The sequence below is a fragment of the Diceros bicornis genome, chromosome 14 (genome assembly GCF_020826845.1).
Source record: "Diceros bicornis minor isolate mBicDic1 chromosome 14, mDicBic1.mat.cur, whole genome shotgun sequence".
Taxonomy (NCBI): Eukaryota; Metazoa; Chordata; class Mammalia; order Perissodactyla; family Rhinocerotidae; genus Diceros; species Diceros bicornis.
In genome coordinates, this window is record NC_080753.1 from 69,227,946 (window position 1) to 69,248,600 (window position 20,655).

The window sequence follows — 20,655 nt, forward strand, 5'->3', positions numbered from 1 at the left end:
CTTGGTATGTGTCCAACTCCTAAAAATAACTTCATGCCCCATCTCCCTTACTTCCAGCTAGTAAGGATCACATAATTCCTAACAAAGTTTTGACACAGATTCCCAATTCGGGCATTCAGAACATATAGCACGTTGCTGTAAGCAAGCAGATTCCCATTCAAAGTTGCAAGTTACTATGTAGGAACAAGTTTGTATAGGTATTTCAAAGATGCCCAGAACTGAGCTAATCTTGGTATGTGTCCAACTCCTAGAAATAACTTCATGCCCCATCTCCCTTACTTCCAGCTAGTAAGGATCACATAATTCCTAACAAAGTTTAGACACAGATTCCCAATTCGGGCATTCAGAACATATAGCACGTTGCTGTAAGCAAGCAGATTCCCATTCAAAGATGCAAGTTACTATGTAGGAACAAGTTTGTATAGGTATTTCAAAGATGCCCAGAACTGAGCTAAACTTGCTATGTGTCCAACTCCTAGAAATAACTTCATGCCCCATCTCCCTTACTTCCAGCTAGTAAGGATCACATAATTCCTAACAAAGTTTTGACACAGATTGCCAATTCGGGCATTCAGAACACATAGCACGTTGCTGTAAGCAAGCAGATTCCCATTCAAAGATGCAAGTTACTATGTAGGAACAAGTTTGTATAGGTATTTCAAAGATGCCCAGAACTGAGCTAAACTTGCTATGTGTCCAACTCCTAGAAGTAACTTCATGCCCCATCTCCCTTACTTCCAGCTAGTAAGGATCACATAATTCCTAACAAAGTTTTGACACAGATTCCCTATTCGGGCATTCAGAACATATAGCACGTTGCTGCAAGCAAGCACATTCTCATTCAAAGATGCAAGTTACTATGTAGGAACAAGTTTGTATAGGTATTTCAAAGATGCCCAGAACTGAGCTAAACTTGGTATGTCTCCAACTCCAAGAAATAACTTCATGCCCCATCTCCCTTACTTCCAGCTAGTAAGGATCACATAATTCCTAACAAAGTTTTGACACAGATTCCCTATTCGGGCACTCAGAACATATAGCACGTTGCTGTAAGCTGCACATTCTCATTCAAAGTTGCAAGTTACTATGTAGGAACAAGTTTGTATAGGTATTTCAAAGATGCCCAGAACTGAGCTAAACTTGGTATGTGTCCAATTCCTAGAAATAACTTCATGCCCCATCTCCCTTACTTCCAGCTAGTAAGGATCACATAATTCCTAACAAAGTTTTGACACAGATTCCCAATTCGGGCATTCAGAACATATAGCACGTTGCTGTAAGCAAGCACATTCTCATTCAAAGTTGCAAGTTACTATGTAGGAACAAGTTTGTATAGGTATTTCAAAGATGCCCAGAACTGAGCTAAACTTGGTATGTGTCCATCTCCTAGAAATAACTTCATGCCCCATCTCCCTTACTTCCAGCTAGTAAGGATCACATAATTCCTAACAAAGTTTTGACACAGAATCCCAATTCGGGCATTCAGAACATATAGCACGTTGCTGCAAGCAAGCACATTCTCATTTAAAGTTGCAAGTTACTATGTAGGAACAAGTTTGTATAGGTATTTCAAAGATGCAAAGAACTGAGCTAAACTTGCTATGTGTCCAACTCCTAGAAATAACTTCATGCCCCATCTCCCTTACTTCCAGCTTGTAAGGATCACATAATTCCTAACAAAGTTTTGACACAGATTCCCTATTAGGGCATTCAGAACATATAGCACGTTGCTGCAAGCAAGCACATTCTCATTCAAAGATGCAAGTTACTATGTAGGAACAAGTTTGTATACGTATTTCAAAGATGCCCAGAACTGAGCTAAACTTGCTATGTGTCCAACTCCTAGAAATAACTTCATGCCCCATCTCCCTTACTTCCAGCTTGTAAGGATCACATAATTCCTAACAAAGTTTTGACACAGATTCCCAATTCGGGCATTCAGAACATATAGCACGTTGCTGTAAGCAAGCACATTCTCATTCAAAGATGCAAGTTACTATGTAGGAACAAGTTTGTATAGGTATTTCAAAGATGCCCAGAACTGAGCTAAACTTGGTATGTGTCCAACTCCTAGAAATAACTTCATGCCCCATCTCCCTTACTTCCAGCTAGTAAGGATCACATAATTCCTAACAAAGTTTTGACACAGATTCCCAATTCGGGCATTCAGAACATATAGCACGTTGCTGTAAGCAAGCACATTCTCATTCAAAGTTGCAAGTTACTATGTAGGAACAAGTTTGTATAGGTATTTCAAAGATGCCCAGAACTGAGCTAAACTTGCTATGTGTCCAACTCCTAGAAATAACTTCATGCCCCATCTCCCTTACTTCCAGCTAGTAAGGATCACATAATTCCTAACAAAGTTTTGACACAGATTCCCAATTCGGGCATTCAGAACATATAGCACGTTGCTGTAAGCAAGCACATTCTCATTCTAAGATGCAAGTTACTATGTAGGAACAAGTTTGTATAGGTATTTCAAAGATGCCCAGAACTGAGCTAAACTTGGTATGTGTCCAACTCCTAGAAATAACTTCATGCCCCATCTCCCTTACTTCCAGCTAGTAAGGATCACATAATTCCTAACAAAGTTTTGACACAGATTCCCAATTCGGGCATTCAGAACATATAGCACGTTGCTGTAAGCAAGCACATTCTCATTCAAAGTTGCAAGTTACTATGTAGGAACAAGTTTGTATAGGTATTTCAAAGATGCCCAGAACTGAGCTAAACTTGGTATGTGTCCAACTCCTAGAAATAACTTCATGCCCCATCTCCCTTACTTCCAGCTAGTAAGGATCACATAATTCCTAACAAAGTTTTGACACAGATTCCCAATTCGGGCATTCAGAACATATAGCACGTTGCTGTAAGCAAGCAGATTCTCATTCAAAGATGCAAGTTACTATGTAGGAACATGGTTGTATAGGTATTTCAAAGATGCCCAGAACTGAGCTAAACTTGGTATGTGTCCAACTCCTAGAAATAACTTCATGCCCCATCTCCCTTACTTCCAGCTCGTAAGGATCACATAATTCCTAACAAAGTTTTGACACAGATTCCCTATTCGGGCATTCAGAACATATAGCACGTTGCTGCAAGCAAGCACATTCTCATTCAAAGATGCAAGTTACTATGTAGGAACAAGTTTGTATAGGTATTTCAAAGATGCCCAGAACTGAGCTAAACTTGGTATGTGTCCAACTCCTAGAAATAACTTCATGCCCCATCTCCCTTACTTCCAGCTAGTAAGGATCACATAATTCCTAACAAGGTTTTGACACAGATTCCCAATTCGGGCATTCAGAACATATAGCACGTTGCTGCAAGCAAGCACATTCTCATTCAAAGTTGCAAGTTACTATGTAGGAACAAGTTTGTATAGGTATTTCAAAGATGCCCAGAACTGAGCTAAACTTGGTATGTGTCCAACTCCTAGAAATAACTTCATGCCCCATCTCCCTTACTTCCAGCTAGTAAGGATCACATAATTCCTAACAAGGTTTTGACACAGATTCCCTATTCGGGCATTCAGAACATATAGCACGTTGCTGTAAGCAAGCAGATTCTCATTCTAAGATGCAAGTTACTAGGTAGGAACAAGTTTGTATAGGTATTTCAAAGATGCCCAGAACTGAGCTAAACTTGGTATGTGTCCAACTCCTAGAAATAACTTCATGCCCCATCTCCCTCACTTCCAGCTAGTAAGGATCACATAATTCCTAACAAAGTTTTGACACAGATTCCCAATTCGGGCATTCAGAACATATAGCACGTTGCTGTAAGCAAGCACATTCTCATTCTAAGATGCAAGTTACTATGTAGGAACAAGTTTGTATAGGTATTTCAAAGATGCCCAGAACTGAGCTAAACTTGGTATGTGTCCAACTCCTAGAAATAACTTCATGCCCCATCTCCCTTACTTCCAGCTAGTAAGGATCACATAATTCCTAACAAAGTTTTGACACAGATTCCCTATTCGGGCATTCAGAACATATAGCACGTTGCTGCAAGCAAGCACATTCTCATTCCAAAATGCAAGTTACTAGGTAGGAACAAGCTTGTATAGGTATTTCAAAGATGCCCAGAACTGAGCTGAAATTGGTATGTGTCCAACTCCAAGAAATAACTTCATGCTCCATCTCCCTTACTTCCAGCTAGTAAGGATCACATAATTCCTAACAAAGTTTTGACACAGATTCCCTATTCGGGCATTCAGAACATATAGCACGTTGCTGCAAGCAAGCACATTCTCATTCAAAGTTGCAAGTTACTATGTAGGAACAAGTTTGTATAGGTATTTCAAAAATGCCCAGAACTGAGCTAAACTTGGTATGTGTCCAACTCCTAGAAATAACTTCATGCCCCATCTCCCTTACTTCCAGCTAGTAAGGATCACATAATTCCTAACAAAGTTTTGACACAGATTGCCAATTCGGGCATTCAGAACATATAGCACGTTGCTGTAAGCAAGCACATTCTCATTCAAAGATGCAAGTTACTATGTAGGAACAAGTTTGTATAGGTATTTCAAAGATGCCCAGAACTGAGCTAAACTTGGTATGTGTCCAACTCCTAGAAATAACTTCATGTCCCATCTCCCTTACTTCCAGCTAGTAAGGATCACATAATTCCTAACAAAGTTTTGACACAGATTCCCAATTCGGGCATTCAGAACATATAGCACGTTGCTGTAAGCAAGCACATTCTCATTCAAAGATGCAAGTTACTATGTAGGAACAAGTTTGTATAGGTATTTCAAAGATGCCCAGAACTGAGCTAAACTTGGTATGTGTCCAACTCCTAGAAATAACTTCATGCCCCATCTCCCTTACTTCCAGCTAGTAAGGATCACATAATTCCTAACAAAGTTTTGACACAGATTCCCAATTCGGGCATTCAGAACATATAGCACGTTGCTGTAAGCAAGCGGATTCCCATTCAAAGTTGCAAGTTACTATGTAGGAACAAGTTTGTATAGGTATTTCAAAGATGCCCAGAACTGAGCTAAACTTGCTATGTGTCCAACTCCTAGAAATAACTTCATGCCCCATCTCCCTTACTTCCAGCTAGTAAGGATCACATAATTCCTAACAAAGTTTTGACACAGATTCCCAATTCGGGCATTCAGAACATATAGCACGTTGCTGTAAGCAAGCGGATTCCCATTCAAAGATGCAAGTTACTATGTAGGAACAAGTTTGTATAGGTATTTCAAAGATGCCCAGAACTGAGCTAAACTTGCTATGTGTCCAACTCCTAGAAATAACTTCATGCCCGATCTCCCTTACTTCCAGCTAGTAAGGATCACATAATTCCTAACAAAGTTTTGACACAGATTGCCAATTCGGGCATTCAGAACATATAGCACGTTGCTGTAAGCAAGCACATTCTCATTCAAAGATGCAAGTTACTATGTAGGAACAAGTTTGTATAGGTATTTCAAAGATGCCCAGAACTGAGCTAAACTTGCTATGTGTCCAACTCCTAGAAATAACTTCATGCCCCATCTCCCTTCCTTCCAGCTAGTAAGGATCACATAATTCCTAACAAAGTTTTGACACAGATTCCCTATTCGGGCATTCAGAACATATAGCACGTTGCTGTAAGCAAGCACATTTTCATTCAAAGTTGCAAGTTACTAGGTAGGAACAAGTTTGTATAGGTATTTCAAAGATGCCCAGAACTGTGCTAAACTTGGTATGTGCCCAACTCCTAGAAATAACTTCATGCAACATCTCCCTTACTTCCAGCTAGTAAGGATCACATAATTCCTAACAAAGTTTTGACACAGATTCCCTATTCGGGCATTCAGAACATATAGCACGTTGCTATAAACAAGCAGATTCTCATTCAAAGATGCAAGTTACTATGTAGGCACAAGTTTGTATAGGTATTTCAAAGATGCCCAGAACTGAGCTAAACTTGGTATGTGTCCAACTCCTAGAAATAACTTCATGCCCCATCTCCCTTACTTCCAGCTAGTAAGGATCACATAATTTCTAACAAAGTTTTGACACAGATTCCCTATTCGGGCATTCAGAACATATAGCACGTTGCTGCAAGCAAGCACATTCTCATTCCAAAATGCAAGTTACTAGGTAGGAACAAGTTTGTATAGGTATTTCAAAGATGCCCAGAACTGAGCTAAAATTGGTATGTGTCCAACTCCAAGAAATAACTTCATGCTCCATCTCCCTTACTTCCAGCTAGTAAGGATCACATAATTCCTAACAAAGTTTTGACACAGATTCCCTATTCGGGCATTCAGAACATATAGCACGTTGCTGCAAGCAAGCACATTCTCATTCAAAGTTGCAAGTTACTATGTAGGAACAAGTTTGTATAGGTATTTCAAAAATGCCCAGAACTGAGCTAAACTTGGTATCTGTCCAACTCCTAGAAATAACTTCATGCCCCATCTCCCTTACTTCCAGCTAGTAAGGATCACATAATTCCTAACAAAGTTTTGACACAGATTGCCAATTCGGGCATTCAGAACATATAGCACGTTGCTGTAAGCAAGCACATTCTCATTCAAAGATGCAAGTTACTATGTAGGAACAAGTTTGTATAGGTATTTCAAAGATGCCCAGAACTGAGCTAAACTTGGTATGTGTCCAACTCCTAGAAATAACTTCATGTCCCATCTCCCTTACTTGCAGCTAGTAAGGATCACATAATTCCTAACAAAGTTTTGACACAGATTCCCAATTCGGGCATTCAGAACATATAGCACGTTGCTGTAAGCAAGCACATTCTCATTCAAAGATGCAAGTTACTATGTAGGAACAAGTTTGTATAGGTATTTCAAAGATGCCCAGAACTGAGCTAAACTTGGTATGTGTCCAACTCCTAAAAATAACTTCATGCCCCATCTCCCTTACTTCCAGCTAGTAAGGATCACATAATTCCTAACAAAGTTTTGACACAGATTCCCAATTCGGGCATTCAGAACATATAGCACGTTGCTGTAAGCAAGCAGATTCCCATTCAAAGTTGCAAGTTACTATGTAGGAACAAGTTTGTATAGGTATTTCGAAGATGCCCAGAACTGAGCTAATCTTGGTATGTGTCCAACTCCTAGAAATAACTTCATGCCCCATCTCCCTTACTTCCAGCTAGTAAGGATCACATAATTCCTAACAAAGTTTAGACACAGATTCCCAATTCGGGCATTCAGAACATATAGCACGTTGCTGTAAGCAAGCAGATTCCCATTCAAAGATGCAAGTTACTATGTAGGAACAAGTTTGTATAGGTATTTCAAAGATGCCCAGAACTGAGCTAAACTTGCTATGTGTCCAACTCCTAGAAATAACTTCATGCCCCATCTCCCTTACTTCCAGCTAGTAAGGATCACATAATTCCTAACAAAGTTTTGACACAGATTGCCAATTCGGGCATTCAGAACACATAGCACGTTGCTGTAAGCAAGCAGATTCCCATTCAAAGATGCAAGTTACTATGTAGGAACAAGTTTGTATAGGTATTTCAAAGATGCCCAGAACTGAGCTAAACTTGCTATGTGTCCAACTCCTAGAAGTAACTTCATGCCCCATCTCCCTTACTTCCAGCTAGTAAGGATCACATAATTCCTAACAAAGTTTTGACACAGATTCCCTATTCGGGCATTCAGAACATATAGCACGTTGCTGCAAGCAAGCACATTCTCATTCAAAGATGCAAGTTACTATGTAGGAACAAGTTTGTATAGGTATTTCAAAGATGCCCAGAACTGAGCTAAACTTGGTATGTCTCCAACTCCAAGAAATAACTTCATGCCCCATCTCCCTTACTTCCAGCTAGTAAGGATCACATAATTCCTAACAAAGTTTTGACACAGATTCCCTATTCGGGCACTCAGAACATATAGCACGTTGCTGTAAGCTGCACATTCTCATTCAAAGTTGCAAGTTACTATGTAGGAACAAGTTTGTATAGGTATTTCAAAGATGCCCAGAACTGAGCTAAACTTGGTATGTGTCCAATTCCTAGAAATAACTTCATGCCCCATCTCCCTTACTTCCAGCTAGTAAGGATCACATAATTCCTAACAAAGTTTTGACACAGATTCCCAATTCGGGCATTCAGAACATATAGCACGTTGCTGTAAGCAAGCACATTCTCATTCAAAGTTGCAAGTTACTATGTAGGAACAAGTTTGTATAGGTATTTCAAAGATGCCCAGAACTGAGCTAAACTTGGTATGTGTCCATCTCCTAGAAATAACTTCATGCCCCATCTCCCTTACTTCCAGCTAGTAAGGATCACATAATTCCTAACAAAGTTTTGACACAGAATCCCAATTCGGGCATTCAGAACATATAGCACGTTGCTGCAAGCAAGCACATTCTCATTTAAAGTTGCAAGTTACTATGTAGGAACAAGTTTGTATAGGTATTTCAAAGATGCAAAGAACTGAGCTAAACTTGCTATGTGTCCAACTCCTAGAAATAACTTCATGCCCCATCTCCCTTACTTCCAGCTTGTAAGGATCACATAATTCCTAACAAAGTTTTGACACAGATTCCCTATTAGGGCATTCAGAACATATAGCACGTTGCTGCAAGCAAGCACATTCTCATTCAAAGATGCAAGTTACTATGTAGGAACAAGTTTGTATACGTATTTCAAAGATGCCCAGAACTGAGCTAAACTTGCTATGTGTCCAACTCCTAGAAATAACTTCATGCCCCATCTCCCTTACTTCCAGCTTGTAAGGATCACATAATTCCTAACAAAGTTTTGACACAGATTCCCAATTCGGGCATTCAGAACATATAGCACGTTGCTGTAAGCAAGCACATTCTCATTCAAAGATGCAAGTTACTATGTAGGAACAAGTTTGTATAGGTATTTCAAAGATGCCCAGAACTGAGCTAAACTTGGTATGTGTCCAACTCCTAGAAATAACTTCATGCCCCATCTCCCTTACTTCCAGCTAGTAAGGATCACATAATTCCTAACAAAGTTTTGACACAGATTCCCAATTCGGGCATTCAGAACATATAGCACGTTGCTGTAAGCAAGCACATTCTCATTCAAAGTTGCAAGTTACTATGTAGGAACAAGTTTGTATAGGTATTTCAAAGATGCCCAGAACTGAGCTAAACTTGGTATGTGTCCAACTCCTAGAAATAACTTCATGCCCCATCTCCCTTACTTCCAGCTAGTAAGGATCACATAATTCCTAACAAAGTTTTGACACAGATTCCCAATTCGGGCATTCAGAACATATAGCACGTTGCTGTAAGCAAGCACATTTTCATTCAAAGATGCAAGTTACTATGTAGGAACAAGTTTGTATAGGTATTTCAAAGATGCCCAGAACTGAGCTAAACTTGGTATGTGTCCAACTCCTAGAAATAACTTCATGCCCCATCTCCCTTACTTCCAGCTAGTAAGGATCACATAATTCCTAACAAAGTTTTGACACAGATTCCCAATTCGGGCATTCAGAACATATAGCACGTTGCTGCAAGCAAGCAGATTCTCATTCAAAGATGCAAGTTACTATGTAGGAACAAGTTTGTATAGGTATTTCAAAGATGCCCAGAACTGAGCTAAACTTGGTATGTGTCCATCTCCTAGAAATAACTTCATGCCCCATCTCCCTTACTTCCAGCTAGTAAGGATCACATAATTCCTAACAAGGTTTTGACACAGATTCCCAATTCGGGCATTCAGAACATATAGCACGTTGCTGCAAGCAAGCACATTCTCATTCAAAGTTGCAAGTTACTATGTAGGAACAAGTTTGTATAGGTATTTCAAAGATGCCCAGAACTGAGGTAAACTTGGTATGTGTCCAACTCCTAGAAATAACTTCATGCCCCATCTCCCTTACTTCCAGCTAGTAAGGATCACATAATTCCTAACAAAGTTTTGACACAGATTCCCTATTCGGGCATTCAGAACATATAGCACGTTGCTGTAAGCAAGCAGATTCTCATTCTAAGATGCAAGTTACTAGGTAGGAACAAGTTTGTATAGGTATTTCAAAGATGCCCAGAACTGAGCTAAACTTGGTATGTGTCCAACTCCTAGAAATAACTTCATGCCCCATCTCCCTTACTTCCAGCTAGTAAGGATCACATAATTCCTAACAAAGTTTTGACACAGATTCCCAATTCGGGCATTCAGAACATATAGCACGTTGCTGTAAGCAAGCACATTCTCATTCTAAGATGCAAGTTACTATGTAGGAACAAGTTTGTATAGGTATTTCAAAGATGCCCAGAACTGAGCTAAACTTGGTATGTGTCCAACTCCTAGAAATAACTTCATGCCCCATCTCCCTTACTTCCAGCTAGTAAGGATCACATAATTCCTAACAAAGTTTTGACACAGATTCCCAATTCGGGCATTCAGAACATATAGCACGTTGCTGTAAGCAAGCACATTCTCATTCAAAGTTGCAAGTTACTATGTAGGAACAAGTTTGTATAGGTATTTCAAAGATGCCCAGAACTGAGCTAAACTTGGTATGTGTCCAACTCCTAGAAATAACTTCATGCCCCATCTCCCTTACTTCCAGCTAGTAAGGATCACATAATTCCTAACAAAGTTTTGACACAGATTCCCAATTCGGGCATTCAGAACATATAGCACGTTGCTGTAAGCAAGCAGATTCTCATTCAAAGATGCAAGTTACTATGTAGGAACATGGTTGTATAGGTATTTCAAAGATGCCCAGAACTGAGCTAAACTTGGTATGTGTCCAACTCCTAGAAATAACTTCATGCCCCATCTCCCTTACTTCCAGCTCGTAAGGATCACATAATTCCTAACAAAGTTTTGACACAGATTCCCTATTCGGGCATTCAGAACATATAGCACGTTGCTGCAAGCAAGCACATTCTCATTCAAAGATGCAAGTTACTATGTAGGAACAAGTTTGTATAGGTATTTCAAAGATGCCCAGAACTGAGCTAAACTTGGTATGTGTCCAACTCCTAGAAATAACTTCATGCCCCATCTCCCTTACTTCCAGCTAGTAAGGATCACATAATTCCTAACAAGGTTTTGACACAGATTCCCAATTCGGGCATTCAGAACATATAGCACGTTGCTGCAAGCAAGCACATTCTCATTCAAAGTTGCAAGTTACTATGTAGGAACAAGTTTGTATAGGTATTTCAAAGATGCCCAGAACTGAGCTAAACTTGGTATGTGTCCAACTCCTAGAAATAACTTCATGCCCCATCTCCCTTACTTCCAGCTAGTAAGGATCACATAATTCCTAACAAGGTTTTGACACAGATTCCCTATTCGGGCATTCAGAACATATAGCACGTTGCTGTAAGCAAGCAGATTCTCATTCTAAGATGCAAGTTACTAGGTAGGAACAAGTTTGTATAGGTATTTCAAAGATGCCCAGAACTGAGCTAAACTTGGTATGTGTCCAACTCCTAGAAATAACTTCATGCCCCATCTCCCTCACTTCCAGCTAGTAAGGATCACATAATTCCTAACAAAGTTTTGACACAGATTCCCAATTCGGGCATTCAGAACATATAGCACGTTGCTGTAAGCAAGCACATTCTCATTCTAAGATGCAAGTTACTATGTAGGAACAAGTTTGTATAGGTATTTCAAAGATGCCCAGAACTGAGCTAAACTTGGTATGTGTCCAACTCCTAGAAATAACTTCATGCCCCATCTCCCTTACTTCCAGCTAGTAAGGATCACATAATTCCTAACAAAGTTTTGACACAGATTCCCTATTCGGGCATTCAGAACATATAGCACGTTGCTGCAAGCAAGCACATTCTCATTCCAAAATGCAAGTTACTAGGTAGGAACAAGCTTGTATAGGTATTTCAAAGATGCCCAGAACTGAGCTGAAATTGGTATGTGTCCAACTCCAAGAAATAACTTCATGCTCCATCTCCCTTACTTCCAGCTAGTAAGGATCACATAATTCCTAACAAAGTTTTGACACAGATTCCCTATTCGGGCATTCAGAACATATAGCACGTTGCTGCAAGCAAGCACATTCTCATTCAAAGTTGCAAGTTACTATGTAGGAACAAGTTTGTATAGGTATTTCAAAAATGCCCAGAACTGAGCTAAACTTGGTATGTGTCCAACTCCTAGAAATAACTTCATGCCCCATCTCCCTTACTTCCAGCTAGTAAGGATCACATAATTCCTAACAAAGTTTTGACACAGATTGCCAATTCGGGCATTCAGAACATATAGCACGTTGCTGTAAGCAAGCACATTCTCATTCAAAGATGCAAGTTACTATGTAGGAACAAGTTTGTATAGGTATTTCAAAGATGCCCAGAACTGAGCTAAACTTGGTATGTGTCCAACTCCTAGAAATAACTTCATGTCCCATCTCCCTTACTTCCAGCTAGTAAGGATCACATAATTCCTAACAAAGTTTTGACACAGATTCCCAATTCGGGCATTCAGAACATATAGCACGTTGCTGCAAGCAAGCACATTCTCATTCAAAGATGCAAGTTACTATGTAGGAACAAGTTTGTATACGTATTTCAAAGATGCCCAGAACTGAGCTAAACTTGCTATGTGTCCAACTCCTAGAAATAACTTCATGCCCCATCTCCCTTACTTCCAGCTAGTAAGGATCACATAATTCCTAACAAAGTTTTGACACAGATTCCCAATTCGGGCATTCAGAACATATAGCACGTTGCTGTAAGCAAGCGGATTCCCATTCAAAGTTGCAAGTTACTATGTAGGAACAAGTTTGTATAGGTATTTCAAAGATGCCCAGAACTGAGCTAAACTTGCTATGTGTCCAACTCCTAGAAATAACTTCATGCCCCATCTCCCTTACTTCCAGCTAGTAAGGATCACATAATTCCTAACAAAGTTTTGACACAGATTCCCAATTCGGGCATTCAGAACATATAGCACGTTGCTGTAAGCAAGCGGATTCCCATTCAAAGATGCAAGTTACTATGTAGGAACAAGTTTGTATAGGTATTTCAAAGATGCCCAGAACTGAGCTAAACTTGCTATGTGTCCAACTCCTAGAAATAACTTCATGCCCCATCTCCCTTACTTCCAGCTAGTAAGGATCACATAATTCCTAACAAAGTTTTGACACAGATTCCCAATTCGGGCATTCAGAACATATAGCACGTTGCTGTAAGCAAGCGGATTCCCATTCAAAGATGCAAGTTACTATGTAGGAACAAGTTTGTATAGGTATTTCAAAGATGCCCAGAACTGAGCTAAACTTGCTATGTGTCCAACTCCTAGAAATAACTTCATGCCCCATCTCCCTTACTTCCAGCTAGTAAGGATCACATAATTCCTAACAAAGTTTTGACACAGATTGCCAATTCGGGCATTCAGAACATATAGCACGTTGCTGTAAGCAAGCACATTCTCATTCAAAGATGCAAGTTACTATGTAGGAACAAGTTTGTATAGGTATTTCAAAGATGCCCAGAACTGAGCTAAACTTGCTATGTGTCCAACTCCTAGAAATAACTTCATGCCCCATCTCCCTTCCTTCCAGCTAGTAAGGATCACATAATTCCTAACAAAGTTTTGACACAGATTCCCTATTCGGGCATTCAGAACATATAGCACGTTGCTGTAAGCAAGCACATTTTCATTCAAAGTTGCAAGTTACTAGGTAGGAACAAGTTTGTATAGGTATTTCAAAGATGCCCAGAACTGTGCTAAACTTGGTATGTGCCCAACTCCTAGAAATAACTTCATGCAACATCTCCCTTACTTCCAGCTAGTAAGGATCACATAATTCCTAACAAAGTTTTGACACAGATTCCCTATTCGGGCATTCAGAACATATAGCACGTTGCTATAAACAAGCAGATTCTCATTCAAAGATGCAAGTTACTATGTAGGCACAAGTTTGTATAGGTATTTCAAAGATGCCCAGAACTGAGCTAAACTTGGTATGTGTCCAACTCCTAGAAATAACTTCATGCCCCATCTCCCTTACTTCCAGCTAGTAAGGATCACATAATTTCTAACAAAGTTTTGACACAGATTCCCTATTCGGGCATTCAGAACATATAGCACGTTGCTGCAAGCAAGCACATTCTCATTCCAAAATGCAAGTTACTAGGTAGGAACAAGTTTGTATAGGTATTTCAAAGATGCCCAGAACTGAGCTAAAATTGGTATGTGTCCAACTCCAAGAAATAACTTCATGCTCCATCTCCCTTACTTCCAGCTAGTAAGGATCACATAATTCCTAACAAAGTTTTGACACAGATTCCCTATTCGGGCATTCAGAACATATAGCACGTTGCTGCAAGCAAGCACATTCTCATTCAAAGTTGCAAGTTACTATGTAGGAACAAGTTTGTATAGGTATTTCAAAAATGCCCAGAACTGAGCTAAACTTGGTATGTGTCCAACTCCTAGAAATAACTTCATGCCCCATCTCCCTTACTTCCAGCTAGTAAGGATCACATAATTCCTAACAAAGTTTTGACACAGATTGCCAATTCGGGCATTCAGAACATATAGCACGTTGCTGTAAGCAAGCACATTCTCATTCAAAGATGCAAGTTACTATGTAGGAACAAGTTTGTATAGGTATTTCAAAGATGCCCAGAACTGAGCTAAACTTGGTATGTGTCCAACTCCTAGAAATAACTTCATGTCCCATCTCCCTTACTTGCAGCTAGTAAGGATCACATAATTCCTAACAAAGTTTTGACACAGATTCCCAATTCGGGCATTCAGAACATATAGCACGTTGCTGTAAGCAAGCACATTCTCATTCAAAGATGCAAGTTACTATGTAGGAACAAGTTTGTATAGGTATTTCAAAGATGCCCAGAACTGAGCTAAACTTGGTATGTGTCCAACTCCTAAAAATAACTTCATGCCCCATCTCCCTTACTTCCAGCTAGTAAGGATCACATAATTCCTAACAAAGTTTTGACACAGATTCCCAATTCGGGCATTCAGAACATATAGCACGTTGCTGTAAGCAAGCAGATTCCCATTCAAAGTTGCAAGTTACTATGTAGGAACAAGTTTGTATAGGTATTTCAAAGATGCCCAGAACTGAGCTAATCTTGGTATGTGTCCAACTCCTAGAAATAACTTCATGCCCCATCTCCCTTACTTCCAGCTAGTAAGGATCACATAATTCCTAACAAAGTTTAGACACAGATTCCCAATTCGGGCATTCAGAACATATAGCACGTTGCTGTAAGCAAGCAGATTCCCATTCAAAGATGCAAGTTACTATGTAGGAACAAGTTTGTATAGGTATTTCAAAGATGCCCAGAACTGAGCTAAACTTGCTATGTGTCCAACTCCTAGAAATAACTTCATGCCCCATCTCCCTTACTTCCAGCTAGTAAGGATCACATAATTCCTAACAAAGTTTTGACACAGATTGCCAATTCGGGCATTCAGAACACATAGCACGTTGCTGTAAGCAAGCAGATTCCCATTCAAAGATGCAAGTTACTATGTAGGAACAAGTTTGTATAGGTATTTCAAAGATGCCCAGAACTGAGCTAAACTTGCTATGTGTCCAACTCCTAGATGTAACTTCATGCCCCATCTCCCTTACTTCCAGCTAGTAAGGATCACATAATTCCTAACAAAGTTTTGACACAGATTCCCTATTCGGGCATTCAGAACATATAGCACGTTGCTGCAAGCAAGCACATTCTCATTCAAAGATGCAAGTTACTATGTAGGAACAAGTTTGTATAGGTATTTCAAAGATGCCCAGAACTGAGCTAAACTTGGTATGTCTCCAACTCCAAGAAATAACTTCATGCCCCATCTCCCTTACTTCCAGCTAGTAAGGATCACATAATTCCTAACAAAGTTTTGACACAGATTCCCTATTCGGGCACTCAGAACATATAGCACGTTGCTGTAAGCTGCACATTCTCATTCAAAGTTGCAAGTTACTATGTAGGAACAAGTTTGTATAGGTATTTCAAAGATGCCCAGAACTGAGCTAAACTTGGTATGTGTCCAATTCCTAGAAATAACTTCATGCCCCATCTCCCTTACTTCCAGCTAGTAAGGATCACATAATTCCTAACAAAGTTTTGACACAGATTCCCAATTCGGGCATTCAGAACATATAGCACGTTGCTGTAAGCAAGCACATTCTCATTCAAAGTTGCAAGTTACTATGTAGGAACAAGTTTGTATAGGTATTTCAAAGATGCCCAGAACTGAGCTAAACTTGGTATGTGTCCATCTCCTAGAAATAACTTCATGCCCCATCTCCCTTACTTCCAGCTAGTAAGGATCACATAATTCCTAACAAAGTTTTGACACAGAATCCCAATTCGGGCATTCAGAACATATAGCACGTTGCTGCAAGCAAGCACATTCTCATTTAAAGTTGCAAGTTACTATGTAGGAACAAGTTTGTATAGGTATTTCAAAGATGCAAAGAACTGAGCTAAACTTGCTATGTGTCCAACTCCTAGAAATAACTTCATGCCCCATCTCCATTACTTCCAGCTTGTAAGGATCACATAATTCCTAACAAAGTTTTGACACAGATTCCCTATTAGGGCATTCAGAACATATAGCACGTTGCTGCAAGCAAGCACATTCTCATTCAAAGATGCAAGTTACTATGTAGGAACAAGTTTGTATACGTATTTCAAAGATGCCCAGAACTGAGCTAAACTTGCTATGTGTCCAACTCCTAGAAATAACTTCATGCCCCATCTCCCTTACTTCCAGCTTGTAAGGATCACATAATTCCTAACAAAGTTTTGACACAGATTCCCAATTCGGGCATTCAGAACATATAGCACGTTGCTGTAAGCAAGCACATTCTCATTCAAAGATGCAAGTTACTATGTAGGAACAAGTTTGTATAGGTATTTCAAAGATGCCCAGAACTGAGCTAAACTTGGTATGTGTCCAACTCCTAGAAATAACTTCATGCCCCATCTCCCTTACTTCCAGCTAGTAAGGATCACATAATTCCTAACAAAGTTTTGACACAGATTCCCAATTCGGGCATTCAGAACATATAGCACGTTGCTGTAAGCAAGCACATTCTCATTCAAAGTTGCAAGTTACTATGTAGGAACAAGTTTGTATAGGTATTTCAAAGATGCCCAGAACTGAGCTAAACTTGCTATGTGTCCAACTCCTAGAAATAACTTCATGCCCCATCTCCCTTACTTCCAGCTAGTAAGGATCACATAATTCCTAACAAAGTTTTGACACAGATTCCCAATTCGGGCATTCAGAACATATAGCACGTTGCTGTAAGCAAGCACATTTTCATTCAAAGATGCAAGTTACTATGTAGGAACAAGTTTGTATAGGTATTTCAAAGATGCCCAGAACTGAGCTAAACTTGGTATGTGTCCAACTCCTAGAAATAACTTCATGCCCCATCTCCCTTACTTCCAGCTAGTAAGGATCACATAATTCCTAACAAAGTTTTGACACAGATTCCCAATTCGGGCATTCAGAACATATAGCACGTTGCTGCAAGCAAGCAGATTCTCATTCAAAGATGCAAGTTACTATGTAGGAACAAGTTTGTATAGGTATTTCAAAGATGCCCAGAACTGAGCTAAACTTGGTATGTGTCCAACTCCTAGAAATAACTTCATGCCCCATCTCCCTTACTTCCAGCTAGTAAGGATCACATAATTCCTAACAAGGTTTTGACACAGATTCCCAATTCGGGCATTCAGAACATATAGCACGTTGCTGCAAGCAAGCACATTCTCATTCAAAGTTGCAAGTTACTATGTAGGAACAAGTTTGTATAGGTATTTCAAAGATGCCCAGAACTGAGGTAAACTTGGTATGTGTCCAACTCCTAGAAATAACTTCATGCCCCATCTCCCTTACTTCCAGCTAGTAAGGATCACATAATTCCTAACAAAGTTTTGACACAGATTCCCTATTCGGGCATTCAGAACATATAGCACGTTGCTGTAAGCAAGCAGATTCTCATTCTAAGATGCAAGTTACTAGGTAGGAACAAGTTTGTATAGGTATTTCAAAGATGCCCAGAACTGAGCTAAACTTGGTATGTGTCCAACTCCTAGAAATAACTTCATGCCCCATCTCCCTTACTTCCAGCTAGTAAGGATCACATAATTCCTAACAAAGTTTTGACACAGATTGCCAATTCGGGCATTCAGAACATATAGCACGTTGCTGCAAGCAAGCACATTCTCATTCAAAGATGCAAGTTACTATGTAGGAACAAGTTTGTATAGGTATTTCAAAGATGCCCAGAACTGAGCTAAACTTGGTATGTGTCCAACTCCTAGAAATAACTTCATGCCCCATCTCCCTTACTTCCAGCTAGTAAGGATCACATAATTCCTAACAAAGTTTTGACACAGATTCCCAATTCGGGCATTCAGAACATATAGCACGTTGCTGTAAGCAAGCACATTCTCATTCAAAGTTGCAAGTTACTATGTAGGAACAAGTTTGTATAGGTATTTCAAAGATGCCCAGAACTGAGCTAAACTTGGTATGTGTCCAACTCCTAGAAATAACTTCATGCCCCATCTCCCTTACTTCCAGCTTGTAAGGATCACATAATTCCTAACAAAGTTTTGACACAGATTCCCAATTCGGGCATTCAGAACATATAGCACGTTGCTGTAAGCAAGCAGATTCTCATTCAAAGATGCAAGTTACTATGTAGGAACATGGTTGTATAGGTATTTCAAAGATGCCCAGAACTGAGCTAAACTTGGTATGTGTCCAACTCCTAGAAATAACTTCATGCCCCATCTCCCTTACTTCCAGCTCGTAAGGATCACATAATTCCTAACAAAGTTTTGACACAGATTCCCTATTCGGGCATTCAGAACATATAGCACGTTGCTGCAAGCAAGCACATTCTCATTCAAAGATGCAAGTTACTATGTAGGAACAAGTTTGTATAGGTATTTCAAAGATGCCCAGAACTGAGCTAAACTTGGTATGTGTCCAACTCCTAGAAATAACTTCATGCCCCATCTCCCTTACTTCCAGCTAGTAAGGATCACATAATTCCTAACAAGGTTTTGACACAGATTCCCAATTCGGGCATTCAGAACATATAGCACGTTGCTGCAAGCAAGCACATTCTCATTCAAAGTTGCAAGTTACTATGTAGGAACAAGTTTGTATAGGTATTTCAAAGATGCCCAGAACTGAGCTAAACTTGGTATGTGTCCAACTCCTAGAAATAACTTCATGCCCCATCTCCCTTACTTCCAGCTAGTAAGGATCACATAATTCCTAACAAGGTTTTGACACAGATTCCCTATTCGGGCATTCAGAACATATAGCACGTTGCTGTAAGCAAGCAGATTCTCATTCTAAGATGCAAGTTACTAGGTAGGAACAAGTTTGTATAGGTATTTCAAAGATGCCCAGAACTGAGCTAAACTTGGTATGTGTCCAACTCCTAGAAATAACTTCATGCCCCATCTCCCTCACTTCCAGCTAGTAAGGATCACATAATTCCTAACAAAGTTTTGACACAGATTCCCAATTCGGGCATTCAGAACATATAGCACGTTGCTGTAAGCAAGCACATTCTCATTCTAAGATGCAAGTTACTATGTAGGAACAAGTTTGTATAGGTATTTCAAAGATGCCCAGAACTGAGCTAAACTTGGTATGTGTCCAACTCCTAGAAATAACTTCATGCCCCATCTCCCTTACTTCCAGCTAGTAAGGATCACATAATTCCTAACAAAGTTTTGACACAGATTCCCAATTCGGGCATTCAGAACATATAGCACGTTGCTGTAAGCAAGCAGATTCTCATTCAAAGATGCAAGTTACTATGTAGGAACAAGTTTGTATAGGTATTTCAAAGATGCCCAGAACTGAGCTAAACTTGGTATGTGTCCAACTCTTAGAAATAACTTCATGCCCCATCTCCCTTACTTCCAGCTAGTAAGGATCACATAATTCCTAACAAAGTTTTGACACAGATTCCCAATTCGGGCATTCAGAACATATAGCACGTTGCTGTAAGCAAGCACAACTCATTCAAAGATGCAAGTTACTATGTAGGAACAAGTTTGTATAGGTATTTCAAAGATGCCCAGAACTGAGCTAAACTTGGTATGTGTCCAACTCCTAGAAATAACTTCATGCCCCATCTCCCTTACTTCCAGCTAGTAAGGATCACATAATTCCTAACAAAGTTTTGACACAGATTCCCAATTCGGGCATTCAGAACATATAGCACGTTGCTGTAAGCAAGCACATTCTCATTCAAAGTTGCAAGTTACTATGTAGCAACAAGTTTGTATAGGTATTTCTAAGATGCCCAGAACTGAGCTAAACTTGGTATGTGTCCAACTCCTAGAAATAACTTCATGCCCCATCTCCCTTACTTCCAGCTAGTAAGGATCACATAATTCCTAACAAATTTTTGACACAGATTCCCTATTCGGGCATTCAGAACATATAGCACGTTGCTGCAAGCAAGCACATTCTCATTCAAAGTTGCAAGTTACTATGTAGGAACAAGTTTGTATAGGTATTTCAAAGATGCCCAGAACTGAGCTAAACTTGGTATGTGTCCAACTCCTAGAAATAACTTCATGCCCCATCTCCCTTACTTCCAGCTAGTAAGGATCACATAATTCCTAAAAAAGTTTTGACACAGATTGCCAATTCGGGCATTCAGAACATATAGCACGTTGCTGT